Genomic DNA, 26,354 nt, shown 5'->3' with positions numbered 1-26,354 from the left:
AACGAAAACTTGCAGACTTAGAGCGACTGCTGTGCATGAGGAATGAATGTGGCCCGGTCCGACTGATCGACCGCGCAGGACCGCCCGCGCTGCGGCCTCCTCTGACTCAGGACTCGTCGCCGACCGCCGCTGCCTGCGGGCCTTGTTCTTGCGCAGTCACTCGCTGACCCTAATGGATTCGATTATTTGAACAAATTGCTCTGCGGTGCGAAGCGCGACAGGCCTTCTGCTGACGCGAGCTACGCCGAGCCCGAGCACAACTGGTACCCCACGTCCCACACCGAGCAGCGTGCTATCAACACGACTGTGCCCCCGTCATGGACTCAACTAAGCAAGTGGGTACGGATTGACGCTTATCGGTGAGAAACTTTCCACTCACTCATCTGCTACACCTGTAACAAGTATCATTAACATCTCTAATAGTAAAACTGATCTCTGAAGATGACATTTTTCTATGGAGAATTTGTAATCTTGGAAGACGATCAAAGATAAAAGAAAACAACTGGTAAATTTTAAGTGGTTCACATTTCTTCCATCTAAGCTTCAGTACATAAACGTGAATTTATGTTGGTACACAGAGTGGTAAGAAACAGCCCATAAAGCTTGTCGGGGTGTAGATTGTAATGCGAAATAATTGCTAAGAAAAAAATTCGATAAGTTATGCCGTCTCAGCGTTAATTAGCGCTGAAGTTAGCCAAACAGGCAGTTGCGCGCGCAAATTCAAGCGGCCCGCCAGATACAATTAGGCGTTCTCATAGTGCTAATGATAGTGCACGACAAACGGCATTATTGGCTAACTTCAGTGCTTATTAACTCGGAAACGGTACAACGTATCAAATGTAATTCTTAACAATTAATTCTCAGCACAACCAACCCCGTAACACCCTTACAAGTTTTTCACACTGCTTCAGACCACCCTGTATATCTTGATATCGTCGACACATTGCCACTACACGAAGAACGGAACAATTAGAACTAAAATACTAGCAACTAATACCAACTTAACGAGACCAAAATTGGACCGATGAATGTAATAGCTGGAGCGTACCGAGAAGTACAGAAGTAGTCACGTCTGTCAGCATATTTAATGAAATGTGAGAAGTATCTGAGTCCTCCTAGGGAGCCACGAAAACTTGAAGCCCTTAGAACAGTAATACATGTGTAGCGAACGCGATCTTGCCTTCTCCCTCTAAAGATTTAGGGATCAGACAATTAGTTCGAAATACACTGTGTATCTTAAACCAACTAGTATCGACAGACAAGACGAATGATCTCGAAACAGTAGTAACAAACAAAATGATCTCAGATAATATTATTAAATAACATATTATGAAATAACCTTTTAGATGCAACAGTTACCTCTGCAAACACCAAACATTCACTCGCCTAAAGATAGCAGAACTACAGCGTGTACTACCAGAACTTCATGAAACACACGAGTTTCGCTGTCATTACCTCAAGTAAAGCCTGAGTTTATTTTGTTTCACCTAACAGTCGCAACCAAATTTGATCCTAGTCTGCTGTATAGTCAAGAATAAAAGCACTGTATGATGCCAACCTAGTTCTCAATAGGTGAAATATATCCCCGAAATATACCTAGACGGTAGCCCACGAGCAGTATCAGAGGAAACAATTCGTTACATGTGGTGTTCCCATGTATGTGCAACACATGCACAATTCGCTAGTTGAAGAGGTTATTAACAGCTAACTTTCTTCCCTGACTGTGGAAATAACTAGGTAAGACGCCAATGATCTACATTCAGCAAACACTACAAGCAAATATTTGTGACTTAGGTGAATATATATTAGAAAATCAAACAGCACGTCGTCATACTTGGAGATTTCTGCACCTCTTTATGCTTAGAAGGAAAGGGCCCCAGGGGTGGGATTGACTTTTTAAAACCATGTGTACGGTTTTGTAGGTTAGGGTCCCAGGTTTCACATACTGCAGCCATTCACCCCACCCTGGTGGGCTCTTGTTTGCGAGTAATCAACGACAAAGAAATCGTAATTTTGCGTGATTTTCTAGAGGTTTAAAAATAGTGGCACTACTCAGGCTAGGGGTGGAATGTAATGGTTAAGGTGTCTTCTTCACGTGGGAACGAATCTTCTCCGATGATTTGAATTTTTTTATTTTTTCGTCTTTACTGAAATGTTTTTCATTATTATTTTTATTCAATTAATTGATTTAAACAATTTTTACCTCTGATCCTTATTCACATAATCGTAATTATTATATCACCTTTCTCATTTGCTCTCATGTTTCTTTCTTTGACTCTTCACTCGTTTGGAATTTTGTTCGTGTGATTTTATAATTATTACTATTATGAATTAACTTCGATTTAATATCTTAGTTTCATCATCTAATATTTTCGTGCGTGTTATTGCATTCATTATTTCAATTCATCATTTTGCTTGAATTTCGTTTTACTTATAACCATTTCCTCCTTTGAAATATTCAGCTGCGTTATTTTGTCCAAAGTCTAATAACAAATTGTTTTTTTAAATACTTGTATGATGATTAGCATCGGAAAAAATGTGCATGTTGCTTAAATTTTTTCATCTTTTGTTTCTGATCGATAGTTCGGTACTTTCAAATATTTGAATATTACGACAGATAAATAAACATAATTAAATTCAATGCACGTAAATTCCAAATGGAAAAAGAATAAAAGGAAGAAAAAATTAGAGCAAATAAAAAAGTTAGTACGATAGTTTTTATGTGTGACAAAAGATTACAAATAAAAATATTTCATTTAAACCAATTAATTGAATAAAAAATGATGAAAATCATTTCGGTCAGTCACTGAGAGACCCTTCCGTCGGTTTTTGACAGAATATTTTCTACATTATGAATGAAATACACACGAAACTGGTGTAATATCCTCCAACGTTTATTATTGATTGGCCCTTCCGTCGGTTTTTGGTAGAATATTTTGTACATTATGAATGAAATACACACAAAACTGGTGTAATATCCTCCAACGTTTATTATTTGTTACACGAACCAATTTTCGGCTGTTGTACCGTCATGTAAATGTCACCTAAGTTTATTGTTCAATTATGTGCTTCTATGTGCAACTACTGTAATTTGTCTACAGTTTATTATTTAGTGTGCCACATTTTTTATCTTAGTCAAATAATATTACATCGCAGTTACACTGAAATTATCCATCTTGTTTTATTCCTAATTCTAACGTTAACATTTTTCATGTCTGGAAATAGAGATGCTCTGTAGATGCCGTAGTTTAAAATCTTTGATCCAACAAAATTTCACTGCTTTTTGTACCTGATGGCGTAGTAACCGACATGTTCATGTAAAGAATAATAAATATTGTACAATATTACACCAGTGTCGTGTGCGTTTCATTCATAAATTCAATGAGGATTAAGAAATAAAAAAATTGAAGGCACCTGAGGAGATTCGAACCCATAAACCTCTACGCGCTGCTACTTTTTTAAAGCTCTAGAATACCACGCTAATTATGAAATTGATTTTTGTCGGATTACTCACAAAAGAGGGCCCACCAGCGTCAATGGCTGCAGAGTGTGGAGCCTGGAACCATAACCTGCGCGACCGTATAGAGGGTTTCAAAAAGTCGCACCCATGGGCCATCTCCCTGCTAGTGAACGAGATGTTACACAAGAATCTGACGATACCCATGTCAGATAGCCGGCCGAGGTGGCCGAGCGGTTCTAGGCGCTTCAGCCTGGAACCGCGGGACTGCTACGGTCGCAGGTTCGAATCCTGTTTCGGGCATGGATGTGTGTGATGTCCTTAGGTTAGCTAGGTTTAATTAGTTCTAAGTTCTAGGCGACTGATGACCTCAGAAGTTAAGTCGCGTAGTGCTCAGAGCCATTTGAACCCATGTCAGATAAAGCCTCTTGCCGGTGCTGGTGTTTCTATGCGGAACAGTGCGCTACGGATGTTTAGTTAGGATAAAAAAGAAGATCATCGCGTTAACATGGAGGCTGGAGCGGTGTGCAAAGGTGAGGTGGAGAACACGCGAAGGCGTCGGCCGGCCCGCGACTTGGCGCAGCGCGTCTCCGCGCCGCCTCCGAACCCCGCTCCGCATTTTCTGATGAAAAGTTTATCGACCGGCTGAACGGCGCCGCATTTCGGCCCGCCGTGTGCAAAGCAGGCGCGTTACAGCCGACGCAGACGCCGGCGCCGGCGCCGCGTGCGATCAAACGTTCCCGCGAGCAGAGCCGGGAGCCGGCGAACTCGCCGCCAGCACGCGCCCTCTCCACACGTCACCCGCTCCACGAGCTTCGCCTACAACACGTTAACGCTGCAGGAAGGGGGAGGGGGGGGGGCTATGACACGTAAATATGGAGTGTACCTCGTTCACCATAAGAATAAATCTGATGCAAACAAACACAAACGAGATGACTGGTCAGCAGCAATAGCACACATACATTGGCACTGTTACGCTCTTAGTAGATCCTACGTATGTTATTAAATGGAACAACAAGTTCGCCGTTGCCAGTCACTGTTTATTTCCAAGAGGCGTTTCAAAGGTTTAAGCCTCCATCATCAGGTGGATGTGCCAGGTGATCAAAAAAGTCAGTATAAATTTGAAAACTTAATAAACCACGGAATGATGTACATAGAGAGGTAAAAATTGACACACATGCTTGGAATGACATGGGGTTTTATTAGAACCAAAAAAAAACAGTGTAATGCTAGACGCGTGAAAGATCTCTTGCTCGCGTCGTTTGGTGATGGTCGTGTGCTCAGCCGCCACTTTCGTCATGCTTGGCCTCCCAGATTACTGGTTTTGGGGTTACCTGAAGTCGCAAGTGTATCGTGATCGACCGACATCTCTAGGGATGCTGAAAGACAACATCGGACGCCAATGCCTTACCATAGCTCCGGACATGCTTTAGAGTGCTGTTCACAACATTATTCCTCGATTACAGCTATTGGTGAGGAATGACGGTGGACATATTGAGCATTTCCTGTAAAGAACATCATCTTTGCTTTGTCTTACTTTGTTATGTTAATTATTGCTATTCTGATCATTCCAAGCATGTGTGTCAATTTGTACATCTCTATCTACATTATACCGTGATTTATTCAGTTTTCAAATTTATACTCATTTTTTGATCACTCGGTGCATTTGTTAGAATGACGTGTGTGTGTTGTGTTACTGTTTTTCGGTGGAACCTATAGACTGTCTCCAGTGGTCAGAGGTTCATTTCAGTGTCGTAACTCTTAACACGTCACATGTATACTGTTTTAAGTTCCCCCCAAAAATAATAACACAACACACACACACACACACACACACACACACACACACACACACAAACACACAAACACACGTCATACCATCAAATGTAAATACACCCGATGATGGAGGTTTAAACCTTTGAAACGCGTCGTCGAGATAAATAAACAGTGACTGCTAACAGTAAACTTGTTGTTTCATTTAATGTCAATAACAGTCACGGTAAAGGCTAACCTAAAATGTTCCCATTTAAAGTATTGCGTATGTATTGGACTTTATATTCCTATGGAACTTTAAGTTATTCTAGTGTATTAAAAGCCATCACCCTTTTTCTTAATCATATTTAAGCTATGTAGTTTCTATTTCAAAACTCGTGTACGGTCGCAGTCTCTGTACCGTTGAGCTCTGATTGTCGAGCTGTTAGCACGAAGTGTAAAAACGGCTGACGCTGGTTTCGGTTCCGTAGTGAAACATGCGTTGCTGAATCGGTAGCGATGTACAATAATAATTCTGCACAACCCATGAATCGAGGGTTCAAATCTCGCTTACACCTATTTTCGCTTAATTTGGAATACCTACACCTTTTAAATGTAGAATTCACCAAATATATTTCAATTAACATATATCTAATCATCATTTTAAAGAAAAATGCATGTCTTCTTGTTCCTAATTACACACTACATTCAAAATTCCAGTTCTCATTGCAAATATAAATTCTTAACTATAGATATTTTATAAAAGATTGTGAATAAAGGTAAGGTTGTTTACATTAAGAAAACATGGCAAATTACATATCTACGACCAAAATTAAAAATCAGGTACTCTTTATTTGGATTGTATCCTTTGTTTTATACCCCAAATGTGGTTTCACGCGAGTCAGAGTAGTTAAGTGTCGCGGAAACATGACAACGATGATGTTCACAGCACTGAGTACACCAAACAAATGCCGCACTTTCATAGTTCCCAGCGTACCACTGCAATGTGAACACAACCGAACTGAGCCGTCATAACAGAAGAGGAGAAAATGGGTGGGCCTGGATGGCTTTATCGATTCTGTTGCTGATCGGCTCGTTATCAACGTAGCAGATGATAGTTTCAGTACTGAAATATCGGAAGTTAACATGGAAGTAATTGTGACATTACCAGACAACTGACTGTAACTACCTTCAATGGCTTCAGTCTTGTTTTTAATTACAATAGTATGTTATCTACGAACGAGAGAATGTTATGCTTTCCGCCTGGTCCCCTAAGAAGCGTGCGGTATTGGTGGAGTTCTGCCGAATATTAATCCATTCTGTTTAAAAATTAAATAACATTCTAAGCTATAATGTTTCTCTGCTCGTTGCTTTTTAAGTCGTAACTGCAGCCGCTCACACCAGTGTAGGTTGGCCAGTGTATTGTCCCATATTATTGCTCTGGCGATGTGCGCGTAACGCACAGCTTAAAACATATCTTTACATGGTACTGGACTGGAGACAGCTTGGCTTCCGTTCCACGTGAATGGAAATCCAATTAGATTCCAGCAAACGTGGAAGAATACATGGATAACCCTTCCATCAGTTTTATTCTTATGATGAACCCAGTACAGTTCCTGGAAACTGTCAGCACAACACTGTACTTTCGTCGTAAACTAGACGACGAATTATTATCCACACAGATGCCTAGTACGAACTGCTCGGAATTTGGAGGCTCACAGCACATAAGAATGAGTTGCAGAACAGCTGTTCTCAAATTATTCAGTCGTCCCTTGAGCAACAACAGCACACTAATACCCTTATGACACTACCTTCTTGGGAGCCCATCTTATCCTCTACTCATCCCAACGACTCCCTCCAACCCTATCTCGACAACTTTACCTGCTACTATAATCAGCTGTTCCTTTCCATTAGTACTACGAAAACTCAGTCAATAATTATAGAAAATCCCACATGAGCATTCCGCCTTAGAGATTTTCACCTGACAATCCATTTAACTAAAACACTAAAATATCTAGAACCAACACTCATTTACAAACTAATCTGCAACTCTCACCTATTAATCATAAAAAATTGCCAAAACAGACTAAAACGACTAACCGATCGGACATGGGGAATGCATGTCAGGACCATTAAGAATAGCCTTATGTAAATCAATGTAATATGGATTTCTACTCCTCCAAAGTCTTATTCCTCACTCCAAATGCTGAAACTATATGCTTTCTGCCTCCCTCTCCTTATTTAACTACTTTCTCTCATTAGTATCCTGTAGCAGCTTTTGCGGTTCTCAAAGCTCATGGAAAGAACTGCTTAGTCTCTCTTACCATTGTGCACGAGAAGCATGTAAACCAGATGCTAATGCCAGTTTCCTCATTTACATGGCAGTAAAAAAGTCCAATTTACGAATCTCTGCGGAGGTTACGTGGAATGGTCCATAACAGAGAACTGCAGTAGAAGCACAGTACTTTGGATGTTGCGTAGGGCTGTCCGCGGCGCTCACCCGAACCTCCACCAGTCTGTTGCCGAAGCTCATCACGTCTTACTGAGTGTCCACCTTCCGGCTCTTCCACACGCGCTTGAGTAATACCACGGGTCTTCCCCCGACGTGCAACGTAAATAAAACTTTTCGAGCATTTTATCTGAAGCGGAACTGCACGTTGTGTGATCCAACAACATTGTAAGCTTATACTACGGCTTGACGTCGTCACATCCATCGTCGGGCGTGACACGGCATACGGGATTTCACATCTCTCGCGGTGTATCTTATTCGATATTCCTATTGGTAATCTGATGGGCAACAGGGACTTAATAATGGCTGGATACTGCGCGAGAAATGAAGCGAAAGTCGTTTTAGTCGCAGATGCTACCGGAGTTATTCGTATGCCTTCCAGAAGAGTGAAGAGAACCTAAGACAAGCAATGTGCGCACTACGAGGCCCCAAAATTATGTCAAAACCAACTTCTACGCCTGATTACATCTACTCATGTATGTTCTGCGGCGAAGAGATTGAGATCAGTGCGACTTTTTTCTTCCTTTTCTGCGAGAGATGAAGAAAAATTGGAGATTACTTTTGAGGTCCACACTTGTCGTGGGCTGACATGAATAAGACTCCCGATAATATATTTCTAGACCTTTAAGAAGAGCGTCTACAGTGTCTCACTTTATGAACACCGTTCAGAGTTTCTTTAGATGTGGTACATAAATCTCTTAGGAGCTTAACGCTAAGGTCGAATGTCGTCAGTGACCGCTGTAAGTAATTTTACTGGAACAGGAAATCTACTGGAGGTCGACAGCAGGTACAGGATTTTTTGCATCAGTTTGCACATAAATTTTATTTCATCCCTTAGAAACGCGTAAGACTGATGAAGAAACCGCCAAAATTTCTGAATCTGGATGTCCAGCTATGAGTCTTGTGATTAAAATACTGCGATAGAGCGAGGGTGTGTAGAGGTCAAGGCATTAGACTTCTATTGGAAGGAGAAGACTTCCAGTCCCACGTGGTTCTACTGATTTAGGGTTTTCTGTAGTTCCTTCTGAATCGCTCAGAGATTATGCAGGGATGGTTCACCGAAGAGGACGCGACCGAAGAAACTAAACCAGTGAACGCTCACAGCTTTGACAATGTCGTAATTTACGTGGAAATGTGCTCCCTATTGCAAGTATTTTTACCTGTCACTACGGTTGTGAACGCAGGTCTGCAAGCTATGGCTAATCAGGCGTGTAACTGCGTCCACATTCGGGTTATTCAGTCTTCATGTCAGCATTTTCTGAGAGGAGGGTTTTTCCACTTCTGATTTGCCTTACTCAACTTCCAGTGACTTGCCGGATCTGTCTGTCGAGTCAGGAACGGTGTAGGATTTATTGTTGGCAGCACGTATGTTCAGCCTGGCTAGCGGCAGAGTTATCTGCTTACCTGACTGGAAAGTTTTCTGCAGGTGCGCCGCAAGCCAGTGCAAGTGGACAGGCCGTAAGGGAAGCAACTGCGACGTATCCTTTGTTAAACATACCTTGCCATTTTCAAGACGCTGCTTTCACCCTACATTATTCCCGGAATTTCATTACCAGCACACTGTCTGATCAAAAATATGCGGATATTTATTAGTGGACATTAATATGGAGTGTGCTCACTCTTCGCCTTTATGACGGTTTGAAATCTGATGAGAACACTTTCAGTGAAGTGCCTGAAAGTCTGTGGAGGAATGACAGAACCATTCTTCCTCAAGAGCCGAAACCAGAGAAGACAGTACGTTGGACTTTGGGGTTTGGAGATAAGCTACATTGTAACTAATATCAAGGGTATTCCATAGTGCTCAGAGCCATTTGAACCATTTGAACCTGGTCTTAGTTTAGGTGTAGTTGTTTTTTTCCTGTTTCCACTTCAGAATTACGTCACCGAGAGTTTCACTTTGGCAGCTTTTGAAGGGTTGAAACGTCCTCAATTGATTTGTTGGTTAATTGACATCCAATGATTAGTCCAGGTTCGAAGTCACTGAGTCTGCTGTTGCTGCTTTTGCCGGCCGAAGTGGCCGTGCGGTTAAAGGCGCTGCAGTCTGGAACCGCAAGGCCGCTACGGTCGCAGGTTCGAATCCTGCCTCAGGCATGGATGTGTGTGATGTCCTTAGGTTAGTTAGGTTTAACTAGTTCTAAGTTCTAGTGGACTAATGACCTCAGCAGTTGAGTCCCATAGTGCTCAGAGCCATTTGTTGCTGTTTTTCAACTGACAACACAATACTCCTTGTCTCTAATCGAATGAAACTATGCGGTTGCAGGGATCTTTCCATGTCTCAAACATCTGTGATGTACATACTCAGACTGAATAGACGAATGAAAACTTGTACCAAGGCCGGGATTCGAACCTGGGTCTCCTGGGTAAACGCACTAGCTACTACGCTACATTGTCTCCTCTTGTACGGGCGAGTCCGCGTCTAGTGACATTCAGGGCCCATTGCGCTTTATATAGGAGTGTTCACATACTTTTGACTAGATAGTGCAAGTTCAGATAGTGCAAGTTCACAAGTATAAACGCTGTTAGTAACATGTTCTTTTTTCGGAAGGGGGAAGGAGGGGAGGGTAACGTCATGACCCCTATGCCATCTACCACTCCCCACACTTTTTTCTTTCGCTCAGACTGATACGATGAATGTTGTGGGGAGAGAGAGTCACATTTGGCCACCGCGAGATCCAAACTCACTGCTGTTTAGTTACACATTAATAAAGGAACGTTTGCTGACTGCGTGTTGTCTTACATTTCAGGATTGGTTACGAGCACTCTCGTTGGGTCAGTCCCAGTTTCTTTAGAACGAGATGCAGATGATGGACACTACGTGCCGGAAGAACAGTAGGCTTACACACGGAGACACGGGCTGGTGAGCGCCCGCCAGCCCTGTAGCAGGTCGGGTGGGCCGCGGAGAAACCCGATCGGGCGCTGTTGTACATAAACATCGCCGCGCCGCCCACGACAAATACGGCGGACCTTCCTCGGCGGTGGCCTGGCCGCCGCTCCGGGAAATATTTGTTCAGAGGCAGCTCAGCCCAGCAGACCACAGGCGCCGACCGCGCTGCCTTTCTCACAGAGTCGTGCCTGCCCGCCACCTCACACGTACAGTATCATACCCTTTGTGCGAAGTTCAGTCGCGAAAACCTGCAGTTGCTACAAGAATCGTTTGCCATGCAGAACAAGCCATTACAGTTACGAATTTTGTCGGCAAGATATCAGCTGGTGCTCACAAAGAATAAATGGTTCAAATGGCTCTGAGCACTATGGGACTTAACTTCTGAGGTCATCAGTCCCCTAGAACTTAGCACTGCTTAAACCTAACGACACCACACACATCCATGCCCGAGGCAGGATTCGAACCTGCGACCGTCGCGACCGCGCGGTTCCAAACTGAAGAGCCTAGAACCGCTCGGCCACTCCGGCCGGCTCACAAAGAATAGGTATATCAGAAATTTAGATGTAAGTGATACTAAAGGCGATGCGAGATAATCACAAGGAGATGAAGCAATGGCCTCAATAAGAATGTTGTACAGAACGGCTAAAATAAAAGCTGGCTGCCGCAAGCCCTGTCACCAGAGATGGTTGGGCTTACCTGACCGACAGATTCTTATGAATGTGACAGAGGGGGGGGGGGGGGGAAGGATGTGGAATAAGTGTTGGGGACCGCGCTGACCACATTCAGGTAACCAGCGGAATGTCAAGAGTAGGTGGTAGCCTCCCTCCCCACAGAAGTAATGTAAATACCGTATAAAGCAATAACTCTGGGTAGCCATGCGTCTTAACGCATTACTACTAAGACTCGCCGAGGCGAGCTTGACCCGGATAGAATCCGCCTCGCGAATTAACGACGATGGCTTGTGATGCGGTTGGCGAGGATGTGGTTTGTAGGCGTTTCCCACATCCCACTAGGTAAATACCAAGCTGGTACCCACGTCGCGCTCACGCGAAAACATTTAGAACACGTTCTCACACTCGCACATGTAACCAACTGTAGAAACAGACAGATGGGTACACAGACTCCGTTCTCGGGGTTGAATAAAAGATTGATGACCTTCAATGTTTAGCTTCTTCAGACCCTTAATCAACAAGGACGTATAAAGCACAACAGTGCATCCCACATATGGCAGGCTAGTAAGAAAAAAAAAACGCAAGTGAAAAAGCGGCAATTTTTTGTTTGTGTCGTTGAGAAATACCTATGAAGTGCCAAAACGCGCTCGAGGAACCTCACATCTCCATCTCGGAAATTGTCCACTTCAGGGCAGCTGTGTCAGTTTTTCTGCATTCTAGTTCATGATTCGCCACGGTAATGACAGTGTCACTTCAGCGTTCTATTGGCAGGTGTGTGTGTGGGCCATTCAAGTAGAATGGCTCATTCTGCGTTGTGACAAGTTTTATTTGTAATGTAAGCTGAATGTAATTTTTAACATAATTGATTATTACAATATCGGTGTCTGTACAGCGTCTATATCTTACAAGACAATGTCCTTCAGAGATGCTTCACGTCTGAAAGAACAGGCACTGTTTGGACGATTACAGCTGTTGAAAATATTACGAAATTTCATGCGTTGCGGAGTACAAGAAAAGAAAGGAAATTCCTGTTATAAAGAAAGTTGATACAGAACCCCATATTTCGGTGAAAAGTATTCCTGCATTGTATCCAGATTTGTGATTCTATGTTTTCGTAAACTGTGTTCCTTAAATGGTACCTAATTATTAAATTGTATTAATTTCATATATTACAATTTTCCTAATACAAGAATTTTAACTTGTTTTTCATTATATATTTGAAATTAAATATTAATTTTGCCTGATGGAGGTTCGGATGCTGTATTATATTACAAAGTATATATATGTTATTTAGGGTGAAAAGGGAGCGAAAGTATTACATGAGGGGTCATAAAGAAAACAAAAATGTTTCTAGAATATCAAGATAAACGATAAATCAAAGAACTAATCAGCAACTACCTGATAACACGTCACATTAGTCGCGAACAGATATCTGTTTGTCCATATTACTGTTATATGAAATACGATGGAATTTACTGCCAAATTTACATATTTGAAATTTAAAAGATGCTTATACTATTTCAATATAAGTTTCGTAGAACTCCTTAAGTCGATTTTTCTCAAATATAGCGTTTCGGAGTTGCGTCATGGCTCTTGTTGGGGTGCGGTATAATGTGTTCAGTTTCTTTCGTTTTATAGTTGCGCTACTCCGAAGTAGTTTTCGTTTTGTGGTTACTAATACACTACGTTGGAATTACCAAAAAAACATTGCAAGTAATGATATTAGAGTTTACTACAGAATTTCCAAAACAGTGGCACAGACACACCTGCCTCTTTGGCAGGAGCAGAAACTCGCTCTATAAGAAGGAGCTAAGTAGCAGGGATAACAGTTGTAAATTTAGAATAACAACACATAAGTCAATGTAAAACTATAGATGAAAGCAGTTGTATTTCTTAGCTGCTGTACGTCTCTTTGTACAAGATGCGTTCTAAAATAAACTTGCCGGAAAAATGAAAACCGATGAAGAAATAGTAATACCATTCTCTCTTCTCCTTTCGAAAAGACCTCGCAAGGCTCAAATGTAACGACCGACCGCCGTGTCATTCTCAGCCGACAGGCATCATTGGATATGAATATGGAGAGGCATGTGGTCAGCACACCACTCTCCCGACTGATGTTAGTTTTCGTGACCTGAAAAGCTAGTGTACAGTCATGCAGTTCCTCAATTGGTCTCGCAAGAGCTGAATGCACCCCGCTTGTCAACAGCGCTATGCAGACACGAACGGTTACTCATCCAAGTACAAGCCAAGCTCGATGGTGCTTAACTTCGGCGATCTGACAGGAAGCGGTGTCACCACCGAGGCAAGGCCGTTGGCGTAATGTCATTGCCTGTGGAATATAGAGGTATCTGTATAAGAGCGCTGACACCACAAACCTGCCGCTAGAGGGACACGGGCGCACATCCACGTGTCATCCATGCAAGCGCACGCACTCGTCGATCGTCACTTGGACTAAGGCGTGCTGAAAATGGTGAAATGGAGGCTTCTGAAGAAGAGCACAGGGTGTCACGCGTTTAGCGGAAGCGGTGGAGGGAACGGAAATTCATCGAAGTATGGCGCGAGTGAACCGAGAGTACTGCGTGTCCGTTGCAAGGGACAAGGCGCGGCAAAAGTGATTCAAGGAAGGAAGGATGTCGTTGGGCGATGACGCACAATGTGAAATGCCATACCGCATTATGGATACCATTGTCCAGCAGGTGGCTGTCCTCATTATTAACGACCGGAGAGTTTCGCTGACAGCCATTGCCCCAGAGGTCGAATTGAACGTCAGAACTGCAGCGGACGTGCAGTGCTCTCCGTACGCTTGCGCCGTTTTCGATGAATTTTCGATCCCCGCGTACCTTCCGCTGTGAGAAAACGCACGACACTCCTTTTCTCTTCTTTTTAAGCCTTCTTTTCTCTGTTTTCAGCATTACTGAGCACAGTATTCGGGTCGACGTGCGCACGCTCTGCCGCGCGGGATTAGCCGAGCGGTCTAAAGCGCTGCAGTCATGAACTGAGAGGCTGGTCGCGGCGGAGGTTCGAGTCCTCCCTCGAGCATGGGTGTGTGTGTTTGTCCTTAGGATAATTTAGGTTAACTAGTGTGTAAGCTTAGGGACTGATGACCTTAGCAGTTAAGTCCCATAAGATTTCACACACATTTGAACATTTCTTGTGCATGCTCTGTCTTCATGTTGGTGTGCACCCAAGACCTCCAGTGGCGAGTTTGTGGTCTCAGCACACTTACACTAACCATATCTTCTTCCGTAGGCTATGGCATTACGATCCCTTCAGCGGTTTTCATTTCATAGCCTCATGCTCTTTCTGTTTGAATGCACCTTATAGAATTATGTAATTCCGATCTAAAAAAGAAAATGGCGCTGACGATAATGTAATTTTGAAGAGGCGGCGAGTAAACACTATTACTGTGAAACGAGTACCCCTTGAGTACCATAAATCTGGTACTCTTGAAGTGAATGATTTAGTCGCCTGTATCTTGGGGGCGACGTCTCCAGACATGTCTTCGGAGATCATCGGAGTTCAGTTCGAGGCAGGACTCATCACAGAAGACTCTTTTACCCTGTCAATTAGATTCCAGGCCGGAGACGTCTCTGGAGACACCCTGGAGAGTGGTGGGGTACCAATTTGACAGTCGCTCGCCATACGTGCCGACAACAAGGGGTGATGGTCTGGGGTGCCATGTCCTTTCATAGCGTCACCCTTTACTGTGCGGCGGTATGTCGACGATATTCTACGTTCCGATTTGTTGCCCTTCGTAGCAAGCCATCCTGGGCTTACGTTTCTGCAAGACAATGCCCACTCACACACAGCGAGAGTTTCTGCCGCTCGTCTTCGTAGTTGCCAAACCCTACCTTGGCCAACAAGGTCGCCGTATCTCTCCCCACTTGAGAAAGTTTGGAGCATTTTGGGCAGGGCCCACCAACCAGCTCGGGATTTTGACGATCTAATGTGTCAGTTCAACAGAATTTGGCACGATATCGCTCAGGAGGACACCCAAGAGCACTATTAATCAATGCGAAGCCGAATAATTGCTTGTCCAAGGGACAGAGGAGGACCAACGCGGTACTGGCTTGCTCAAGTTGTGAAGCTCGAATAAACCATTCATTTTTCTGAATATGTAATCATTTGTTTGTCTGTACCTGTACATCCATCCACCGGTTGCCGTTCCACTCGGATAACGCTTCGAGGTGCGCCCTTGTCTTTTTTCCGTAGAGTGTACGTAGTGAAAGGTATGTGACGCTTTTGGAAGGTTTAATAATGATGATAATTCCTAAAATCTGCTTCTGATCTCCTTTACGAATGTACGTCTCATGCCTTTACGACCTCAGAAGGATACGATGCGGTCTACCCTCTTCCGATATATTCTGAAGTGTATAGGTGGGACGCCGTCACATCCGTGAGCTGCGCGTTGAGAACAGGTTGTGGCGCTGTGATGGACTGCTGGCGTGACTTATTTTGGCAAGGCACTCGCTGCTTACAACCAATTAGCGGCCACTGCGATGTTTATGGCTTCAGCGAATGATTGGCCCGTGGGAGGAAGGTCTGCCTCAACTCAGGCCCCCATCACTGTGCCAGGAGGCGGAGCAACTACAGGTGCAAAAACGAGAAAACTGAAACACTTGCATGCCACGAGTGCAAGTTTTGCTCCTTTGACTGGTGATCAGAGGTAGTAATACTGCCTCCGCCTTCATCGAGGTTACCGTCTTTTTTACTCTACCTTTATAAAACAAACTCGACGGAAAGAAAATAAATGGAAGAGAAGCGATAGAAGATTCTGCAAGTTAATTGCCATAATATTTGACATAATTCGTGACACGATCGTTTACCGGAACAATTTAGATGTGCGGCCGTCGAATGCAGAACCCCCTGCGACTCATAGCCTGAGAGAATAGCTTCTTAAAAGTGGAAATTATTATGTTCCAGACCTATAACCGCTGTACTGCGGCGTTATCGGCACCAACTCGATCCTACTTGCGATATCTTTACAAGGCAGTATCACCAAAGTTATCGAGGTTTAAAAGTAGACGTTTTAGATGTCTGATATTAAGAATACGAGGTTTGTTATTTGACATCACACACATTCAAGCCCGAGGCAGGATTCGAACCTGCGACCGTAGCGGCCGCGTGGTTCCAGACTGTAGCGCCTAGAACCGCTCGGCCACTTCGGCCCGCTCTGTCCATGTGCTGTGTGATCCTTGTGTGTTGCAGGCTTTGTGACTGACGCAGCGTTCTTAAGCAGTAGAATGGTCCGGTATTCATGTCGGGAACAACCGTAAATGGTTTTTGCGTACGGCCAAGCAGACCGAAACGGTCGGGAGACAGCACGACTATACCAAAACAAGTACCCTCAGAGACATCAACCACATCACGCAACATTTCAAATCCCTTTTGGGCGTTTGTGTGATCATGGGTCCTTTCAGGGAGACGAACGAGCAGATAAGAGGCGGGCTGAGTAAACACAGATTCGGAGGACCGGGTTGTGCACGATATTGATACGAACCCTAGCACAACGTCCGGGGAAGTGGTCCTCCAACATGGTGTAAGCAAAAGTACGATTATGTGTATCCTGCATGACAACCGCTGATATACCTATCACCTGCAATCCCACGGAGTTTGTTTTGAACAGTAGCGATGTTAACAAAACGACTCTGGTATAGACAATGTTTCATTAATGTGTGACGAATCTGAGCTGATTTTGGGTTTATCATTTTGACGATGTTAAAAAATGGCTCTAAGCACTATAGGGCTTTACATCTGAGGTCATCAGTCCCCGAGACATAGAACTGCTTAAACCTACCTAACCTAAGGACATCACACACATCGATGCCCGAGGCAGGATTTGAATCTGCGACCGTAGTAGCAGCGCGGTTCCGGACTGAAGCACCTAGAACCGTTGACGATGTTCCTGTAGCCACATTGTATTAGCACATGTTTCTAAAACAGGTCTAAAGATGTTCATTGCTGACCGAAATCGATAGTCTAAGGATATAACATTTTGTGATCATAGACGAAAATAAAAAAAAAAAAAATGTAATCCCACGGAGGCCACTTTGAACATCTGTGATGACGTGATGGGATGCAGCTCTGTACTGTGTTTAGGGACGATGTGCTGTCGTCGCACGCACGCTGTGCATTTCCGAACACATGCGGCGTGGGGTAGCCCTGCGGTCTGGGGCTCCCTGGGATGGTTCGCGCGGCTCCCACCGTCGGAGGTTCGAAACATCCCTAGTAGGGCGTGTGTGTGTGTGTGTGTGTGTGTGTGTGTGTGTGTGTGTGTGTGTGTGTGTGTCTGTGTTTTGTTCTTAGCGTAAGTTAGTTTAAGTTAGATTAAGTTGTGTACACGCTTAGGGACCGTTGACCTCAGCAGTTTGGTCCCATAAGATCTTACCACAGATTTTCATAACAACTTTTTTCCTCCATTTTCAGTCAGGAATCCGTACCTGCAGTTAGTCGGTTTTCTTAATTTTGACGACGTATATGTTTAAATCTTAGTGGTACCCTACAGACCGTACCAATATGAATGAAATCGACTAGAAAATGTTTCTACGATACCCTCGTGTGAGCGTCGATGGTGCCATTGAGGAGTAGAGCATGTGAGGCCGACTGCTTCTCCTACACGAAGGAGAGAGGGAGGGGAGAGGAGAAGAGATAGGAGGGAGGGTGAGAGAGGGGAGAGAGAGAGAGAGAGAGAGAGAGAGAGAGAGAGAGAGAGAAGAGAGAGAGAGAGTGAGAGAGAGAGAGAGAGAGAGAGAAATGGAGGGAGAGGTGGAGGGAGGGAGGGAGGGGGAGAGGCAGGGGGGAGAGGGAGAGAGGGAGGGAGAGAGAGAGAGAGAGAGAGAGAGTGAGTGAGAGAGAGAGAGAGAGAGAGAGAGAGAGAGAGAAATGGAGGGAGAGGTGGAGGGAGGGAGGGAGTGGGGAGAGGCAGGGGGGAGAGGGAGAGAGGGGGAGAGAGAGAGAGAGAGAGAGAGAGAGAGAGAGAGAGAGAGCCACGGTCGGGTGCGAACGCGTCCGCACGCTCCTCACGCCCGCCGCCTCGGACGCGACACGGGCCCGGGCGTCGGCGGCGCGGGCGTGGCAGTATACCTGCCATAATGTGACGGCTTTACACGCGAGCCGGCGCGACTCTGGGATGAATCAGTGGCCCCGCATCGGCATGCTGGCCGCGGACAGCGGCACCCCCGCCGCCAGCGGCGAAGATGCCGGATTAGCCATGCGAGGCGCACTGCTGGTGTTTCTTGCCCCATCTACATCTAAAGGCGCGGCCTACGTGCGGGCCCACACCCGGAGACCGCCAGGTGTCTCGCTGCCGCATCTGCAGGCAGGTGGTCGCTCTCACAGCTTCCACGCTGGGCATCTGCCGTACTGTTCGAGCCTTGTTGACGTCAATCGTTATAAACAACTCATTCCCTTGTAACAGTGCAAGTGACTGGATGGGGTTCAGGATAACGGCTACTGCACTCTCGTATCGGAAGAGAAAAGAGGACTATCAGAAAACCGCAGAGAAAGAAAGCAGGAGCATTTTAAATACGGTGCAATCCAATAAGCCTAAAAATTAAATGGACAGGTAACCTGCAAAATAGTGGAAAAGTACAGGCGAAAGTCTATTTGTGGCCTTCACTAGAAAGAGGAACAATTCAGTGCACATTAGCTATGACATCCAAGCATGACTAAGTCACACTTATAAAATACTAGCGAACCAGGCAGTAGTCCGTAATTCCTAAATATGTATGGGTATTGCACTTACACACATCAAAAAACGTTTTGCATCACACCAGTTTCCAGAACTGAAGATAGACGTTGACTGTGGATATTGTGTCACGGACACAGTCCCTTTGGCTGTTCAGAGATGTCACTAAAGCCGCCCATGCTTGAGCAGCGCCTACTAGACGGAGGGGGTCCGACAGCCGATCAGTTCCAGTCATTCCACCAGGAAGGAGGTACACGGCTCGTGTTGTCTGATCGCGTCCGCATTGTTATTTTGTGCCAGGGAGGGCTCTCAACAAGGGAAATGTCCAGGCGTCTCGGAGTGAACCAAAGCGATGTTGTTCGGACATGGAGGATGTACAGAGAGACAGGAACTGTCGATGACATGCCTCGCTCAGGCCGCCCAATGGCTACCTACGGATTATGGCTCGGAGGAATCCTGACAGCAACGCCACCATGTTGAATAATGATTTCCGTGCAGCCACAGAACGTCGTGTAACGACTCAAACTGTGCGCAATAAACTGCTTGATGCACAACTCACTCCCGGCGTCCATGGCGTGGTCCATCTTTGCGACTACGACACCATGCAGCGCGTTACAGATGGGCCCAAAAACATGCCGAATGGATCTCTCAGGATTGGCATCTAGTTCTCTTCACGGATCAGTGTTGCATATGCCTTCAACCAGACAGTCGTCGGAGATGTGTTTGGAGGCCACCGGTCAGGCCGAACGCCTTAGACACACTGTCCAGCGAGTGCAGCAAGGTGGAGGTTCCCTGCTGTTTTTAGGTGCCATTATGTGGGGCCGACGTACGCCGCTGGTGGTCATGGAAGGCGCCGTAACGGCTGTACGATACGTTAATGCCATCATCCGATTGATAGTGCAACCATATCGGCAGCGTATTGGCGAGGCATCCGCCTTCGCGGACGGCAATTCGCTCCCCCATCGTGCACATCTTGTGAATGACTTCCTTCAGGATAACCACATCGCTCAACTAGAGGGGCCAGCATGTTCTCCAGACATGAACCCTATCGAACATACCTGGTATGGATTCAAAAGTGCTGTTTATGGACGACGTGACCCACCAGCCACTCTGAGTGATCTACGCCGAATCACCGTTGAGGAGTGGGACAATCTGGATGAACTTGTGGATGATATGGCACGACGACTACAGGCGTGTGTCAATGCAAGAGGACGTGCTAAGGGTTATTAGAAGTACCGGTGTGTACAGCAATCTGGACCAATGCCTCTGAAGGTCTCGCTGTATCGTAGTACAACACGCAATGTGTGGCTGTCATGAGCAATAAAAAACGTGGAAATGATATTTATGTTGATCTCTATTCCAGTTTTCTGTACAGGTTCCGGAACTCCCGGAACCGAGGTGATGCAAAACTTTTTTTGATGTGTGTATGTCCTAATCTCTTTAGGTCAATCTCCACTTCCATCTGTCTATCACCTCCTCCCTCCTCCCTCCCTCCCACCCTCTCTCTCTCTCTGTCTCTCTCTCTCTCACTATCTCCACTCCCTCCCCTCTCTAAATCTGCTCCTCTCCCCTTCCCTCCATCTCCTCCATCCTCCTCTCCACTTACATTTCCACCCCCTTCCTTTCTGTCTACCTTCTCTCCCCTCCTCATTCTGATCTCGAGGCTCGTCGATTGGTAGCATATAGGAAAAGGAACCATTGACTGGGAATAGAAGTTGCTCCAAACGATGTAATAAATCGGTTGGGATAATTCAAATACGAGGTATGAGAGAGACCTCTCCCGCTCCTGGAGCTTTGAGGATAGTAGCTTCAATGACAGCGAATAAAAAGTTCTCTGGTTTCCAGCCGCATCAAGGGAGAACATTTCATTCAATGTCACCGGTCCGCGGCTCGTGAACTAGTGGCCAGCGTTGCTGCTTCTGGATCAAGAGGTCCTGGGTTCCAATCCCGATCGAATCGGGCATTTTCTCTGCCCGGGGACTAGCAAGTGTACGTGTTGTTATCGTCATTTCATGATCATTCGCGAAAAGTGGCGTGACTGGACGTGAATAGATTGGGATTTTGTACGGGCGCTGATACCCACGCAATTGAGCACCCCACAAACCAAATATCATCATCATCATGAATGTTACCACCGCGAGACTCTGTACTCTTATATTGACAGAATATCGCATTGTTTTAATTGCGAAGGATCACAAAATTTCAGACAATTCAGATTCCCCAGTAATATTCCGCTCAAAAGCCGATACAACTTTCCTGTTCCTTGTAAAAACCGATAGCGAGGAAAAAAAACAAAACAGCACATTGGTAATGCATAGAATTTTTGTTTAAAAATACGTAAGTAGAAGGAAAACATAATTTGTCTGATGTTTTAAATGCCCTGATATCGTCGGTAACACTGACAGAGGAAAAAAACGACGCAGCACATTTTCACAGCACAGCAAAACATTTTTTTCTATATAGTCGGTTTCAACAGTAAGCTCGTACATTGTTTTTTTTAAAAAAAATATATAGCCTAGGCCGTCTGAATGAGTATTAGAACATCGCGAAGTAAATAGCATAAGAACATTTAGAGATTTTTGTTAACAATATTTCCCTATAATATATATTATATATATTTGCACTTTACAATAAAATTATTGCCTATGTCTGTCCAAATATTTAGTAAAGTCTCGTTTAAAAAATCTAATTAAATCGGTCAAGAGTTTTTCAAGAAGATGTCCTCAGCAGATGTGGATTAAACGAGGGGCTTCAACAACAAGTTCATCTGAACGTGACATTATAGCCCAGAATATTTTAATAGGTTTGACATTTTCTGCCGTAAATGTTTACATTTTACAATAGTTTACATATTTTGGGTACATAAAGACCGAAATGTACAAAACTTGTTTAAAAAGTTGGGCGTAGTGGATGTGTAGAGAGCGTATAGACAAAAAGGTTGGTAAATGATATAAAATTGCATCAAAACAGCCAAAACACTGACTGCAAAAAAAAAAAAAAAAAAAAAAAATTCAACCTCTACAACTGGTATTACGCCTGTTGTACCATTGTGGTAATAAGTCAGGAAGTCATTGCACGTAACAACTGTCACATAGAAGAATGAGTGCATTGTAAACGTTTTGTTGCACCACTTTCTCAAACATACCACTTGCAACTTTATTCTCTATCCTGAGTGGGATGGAGTAGCAGTTAAAAAGTAAGTAAGTCTGGGTTTATCAACGAATTTTCATTCTGCTACGGAATAAACGCTGATCTGAAAGTGGTTCCCAGATTAAAACTGTGTTTCGGACCAGGACTCGAATCCAGCATTTTTGCATTTCTCAAGGTCAGGTTTTAATGTTTCATCGAAGGTGAGATGATTGTAGCACAAGCTCCTATTGGTCAATGGGAAGAAAGAGAAGAAATTCTTTCAAAGCGCGGGGGACAGCTTTTTCGGTAGCAGGCGAACTCGGAGGAGAGCCGTGAAGTGACATCCTGACAAACGTGCAATGTAATTAACGTATTCCGATCAATCTCAGATAAGCTCTCTTTTACAAAAGTAATTATATACTTTATGATGAAGTTGTCAGTGTGACGTAGTAAAACAATGGAAATTGTGGACATTCATCATGCTACAACGGCGTGATGACTATGTTTTCACGTTTAGTGAAATTAACACGAGAGGTAATAAAGGCATTCAAATTGGTGCCTTGTACAGGATACCAAGGTGACAGAGAGCTGTCACAAGCAATTACTGACGAGGCAGCCTCTAGAATTTTATGAAATGGTGGTATGTAATTGTTTCAGAGCATAGCTCATGAATTATGCAATGTTTCACGTTGGCGCGTGGATCACTGCGTCCGGTATACATAAGCTGCTTATCATGGTCTCCTACGAGGAACAAAGAAGAGGTTGTCTGTCTGGGGAACGGTGTCGAGGTACAAGGGCGAAAAAGGCAAGCAAGTCAGATGATGATGCCGTAAACACAATATTGAGCAACTACTCCAAAACGATGTTCTTTTATTCTACTATTATCCGTTAGGTGCTTATTGTAACCGTTATGATATAAAATTAAGCACGTTGGTATTTATTTCGTTACATAAACAACACGCTGAACGTGTGCTGTATAAAAGATTTTATTTGCAAATCGTATGGAGGCTTTACGGCGTATGAGATAAGTGCTGCACCTCTTCAAATAATCTTCATATTACAGTCAACTATTAAAAACCAAGATCTTATCACAAATATGCTGCTGGTCTAAAACCATCAGTTTACAGTTCAGTTACTTCTCGTAGAGTTAACAGCTGGTGCTCACGTTATTGATGGAATCATAAAAATAAGTACAGATGACAAGATATTCGGCCACTATAAGGGACGAGAGGATACGAACGACGTAGTCCGATTGATCGCAGATCCTTTTATTATTCCTACTGGTTCATTGAAAACAGTGTTAAGCACTTTACTTATGCATTAAATCGTTATTTACTAGTTATGCTACAAGCCATAATCGTACGGGACTCTTACGTAGGTAAAGCTCCAGTTTGAGAGAGGATGTAATTCTGTATGCTATATTTGTCATTAAGAATAGAATTCATTCGAAGCGCGTGGCATCTTAATGTTATTTGTTTAGAACTCAGTGTTAATTGTCAACAGTGTAATCGTTTCAACACAGTCGTAATGCTTATACAAGTTATATCAGAGAACACGGTCAGCTCTCACTTTATTGGTTGTCTTTGTCTCTGCGCAGAGTCGCAGTTTTTCCCTGGCTGGTTGCTTGCTTTCTTTCCTTTCTAAGGTCGCTGTTCTGTGTTTGTGTTTCACGGTATGTCTTTCTTGCGCATTTTCCAGCTTCTCTAAAGCATTTGTCCGAAACATTAATACTGCGAAGAGCTATAAAAATTGTAACGTTAATCGTTTCTCGTCCATTTAATATTGTTGTCCGTAGAACCTAATGTGTTCGTTCCCTGGTTGATTCGATGTGTCACATACTTTTAATCATTCCAGTCGGTACAGGCCATCTGAGAACTTACGACCAATTATTTTGAGAAGGATCCAGATATTGGCCTCTTTTTGTGCTACATCTCTTCAGTCGAAGGATTTCACTTTTACTGAGCTGTATTGTGGAGTGTAAAAAACAGGCCAACCAATTTGTCCAACTGAACTTGCTGTGATGTGACATTATTCTTCATTTTAAAAAGAATGGTCTAAGATATCAAACCCAGGTTTCCGACAAGTTATTCTGTATGGTCAAAGCTCTCATCTATCGCTAAATTTGAGCATTTGTAGTTTGCTTGGATAAAACCATGTACTTTTTTCTGCCACCATTCGAGGTCATTCGAAAAGAAGAGTTTGGTTATGTGACACTTAGCTATTATTCCAATGGAAGTTTTAGGAAAAACAGACGTACAAGCAGTCCCACGAGACGTGGACACGATTTTTCCCTACGTTTTCCTCCCTGATTATGATCATGAAGACCTCTGGAAATTATTTATTAATGAGAAAAATGTCAATTTGTACCGCGGTTTGGTGTAAACGTTCAATGGTAAGTTACTCTATAAGTGGGCAAGGAAGTCAGTTCAAAGGCCACGAGGACTTAAGGACCCGACACCTCCAATAAGACGATGACCAGTACTGCGCTGTTTAGACTACAGGTCAGAAATGGAGCTACTAGGAGTCTAATTTTCGGGTCGCATACTTCACAAATCAAGGCGCCGCTGTTACAGCAATGTTAACGGGCTTTCTTCGTTACCACTGTAGTTCGGTGAGCATGACGAGTGTGAGAACTGTGGCTCTACGGTCGCTTCATACTCGTCCACATCGTTCCTCTTACTGAAGCATGCAGGAGTGTCAGGCTACTAGTAACATATTGCTAGTAAGGAGGTTGCTGTTGCTGTTGCAAAGTAGCACTGACAAGACGGCTGAGATGGTCTTTAACGAAGCTGTGTTTTGTGGCACTGTGGAGGTGTAAGACGAAAATTAATTGCGGCATGGTACATAATTGCAGACGTGTTCCATTAGAGGAGGGTTGATACCTGGAGTAAGTTTCATGCTACAGTCCACGCTTCAGACGAAAAACATACCAATTTCGACCAATGTTTGTATTTTTATTTTTCCACCTTCACCATGAGAAAACTTACGGACTGCGTCAAACGAGAGTGGGCACAGAGCAACGTCACTGTTAAATCTTCGCGACAGGAAAGCGCGCTACTTCTGTAGTCATTTGGTCATGACAACTTGCGTTTATTGGCTAACAGCGAGTCGAGTAGATTATGATTGTTCTCTGTAATTTATTTTAGTAATCAGTCACCATTTAGAGATTGCATTTTAGCCTCATGTTTTCTGGTTCAGTCGTTACAAACACGTTGACGCCTCAGACGTGTGCATACGCCAGTGTAATTGTTACATATTATCTGAACAGTTATTAAATATACAATAATTTTACAGCATTCTTCGAAAAAGTTTTATCTATGTAAATGTATGTAGAAACAGAATAATGTTAACTGCTAACCAGCCAGTCTTTGTATCGAACATGCTTCTGTCATTTAGGCAGGTAGGACATTCTGTGACATTCCAACTTGCACTTTAGGACGGATATTGTTGTGTACATAGTTCCGCATAGTCAGCGCGTACACAACTTTCCCACTAGAGTGCGCCCCGCTAAGCACAACAGCGCAGGCGCAGCGCTCGTCCGTCTCCGCACTACGAGATGGCGCTGCCTTAGAGACGGACCAAATTCTGCTTCCGCCGATCCGTGTATTAATATGTAATGCAGCCAATGAGATTGCTGCTAACGTAGAACCTTTTCTCCTCGCGGATCACACTCGCGCAGTGATACCTGAGTGCGCGAGGTATTATAACGAGTGTACAGACCTCAGATTAGTCAGTCTGCATTTGTCTGCACCAGTCTGTAGTCAAGTTCCAGTCTGCACCTAAGAAGATTATCATATTCCTTCACATAGCCATGAAGATAAATGTATAGACACTTTGTCAAGTATCAGAGATATGTGAGAATAAGATTAACATACCAAGACCAAAACTTCAGAATGTCAATTGTAAATAGCATCCAGAATCAAGTTACGTAATGTTTATGCTTGTTATTATTTTAATAAATGTGTGTGAAAATTAATCAAGTTCTGACCTAATGGCAGAAGATAAAGACGCCACGATAAGACCACGAGACATATTGCTGACACTCGCCTACTTCGTTAGAGCGACAAGTCAAATAATCTGGTGGTGTGTGTACCGAAGGTCTTACAGTACGCACACCACAGATATAAACCCGAAATCATGACTGTGTGAGATCAATGAGCAGTGGTTTACAGTTTAATGGAAGAAATTTGTTTCAAAACGGTTGCATGTTTAGCAGGAATGCCGCGAGTCCGCGGTTATATTTGCGAACACGTGTACTCGCTCTC

The 26,354-nt window shown here is 44.0% G+C and overlaps 1 protein-coding gene across 1 annotated transcript in view; it reads right to left on the bottom strand.

Moving 5' to 3' along the window:
* LOC126419461 (optomotor-blind protein-like) overlaps window positions 1-26,354 on the bottom strand; it is a 492,782-nt gene that overhangs the window by 338,570 nt on the left and 127,858 nt on the right. The gene's annotated exons all lie outside the window — the stretch shown is intronic.

Source organism: Schistocerca serialis, chromosome 9, assembly GCF_023864345.2.
Source record: "Schistocerca serialis cubense isolate TAMUIC-IGC-003099 chromosome 9, iqSchSeri2.2, whole genome shotgun sequence".
Taxonomy (NCBI): domain Eukaryota; kingdom Metazoa; phylum Arthropoda; class Insecta; order Orthoptera; family Acrididae; genus Schistocerca; species Schistocerca serialis.
This window is presented reverse-complemented; position numbering and strand designations above follow the sequence as displayed.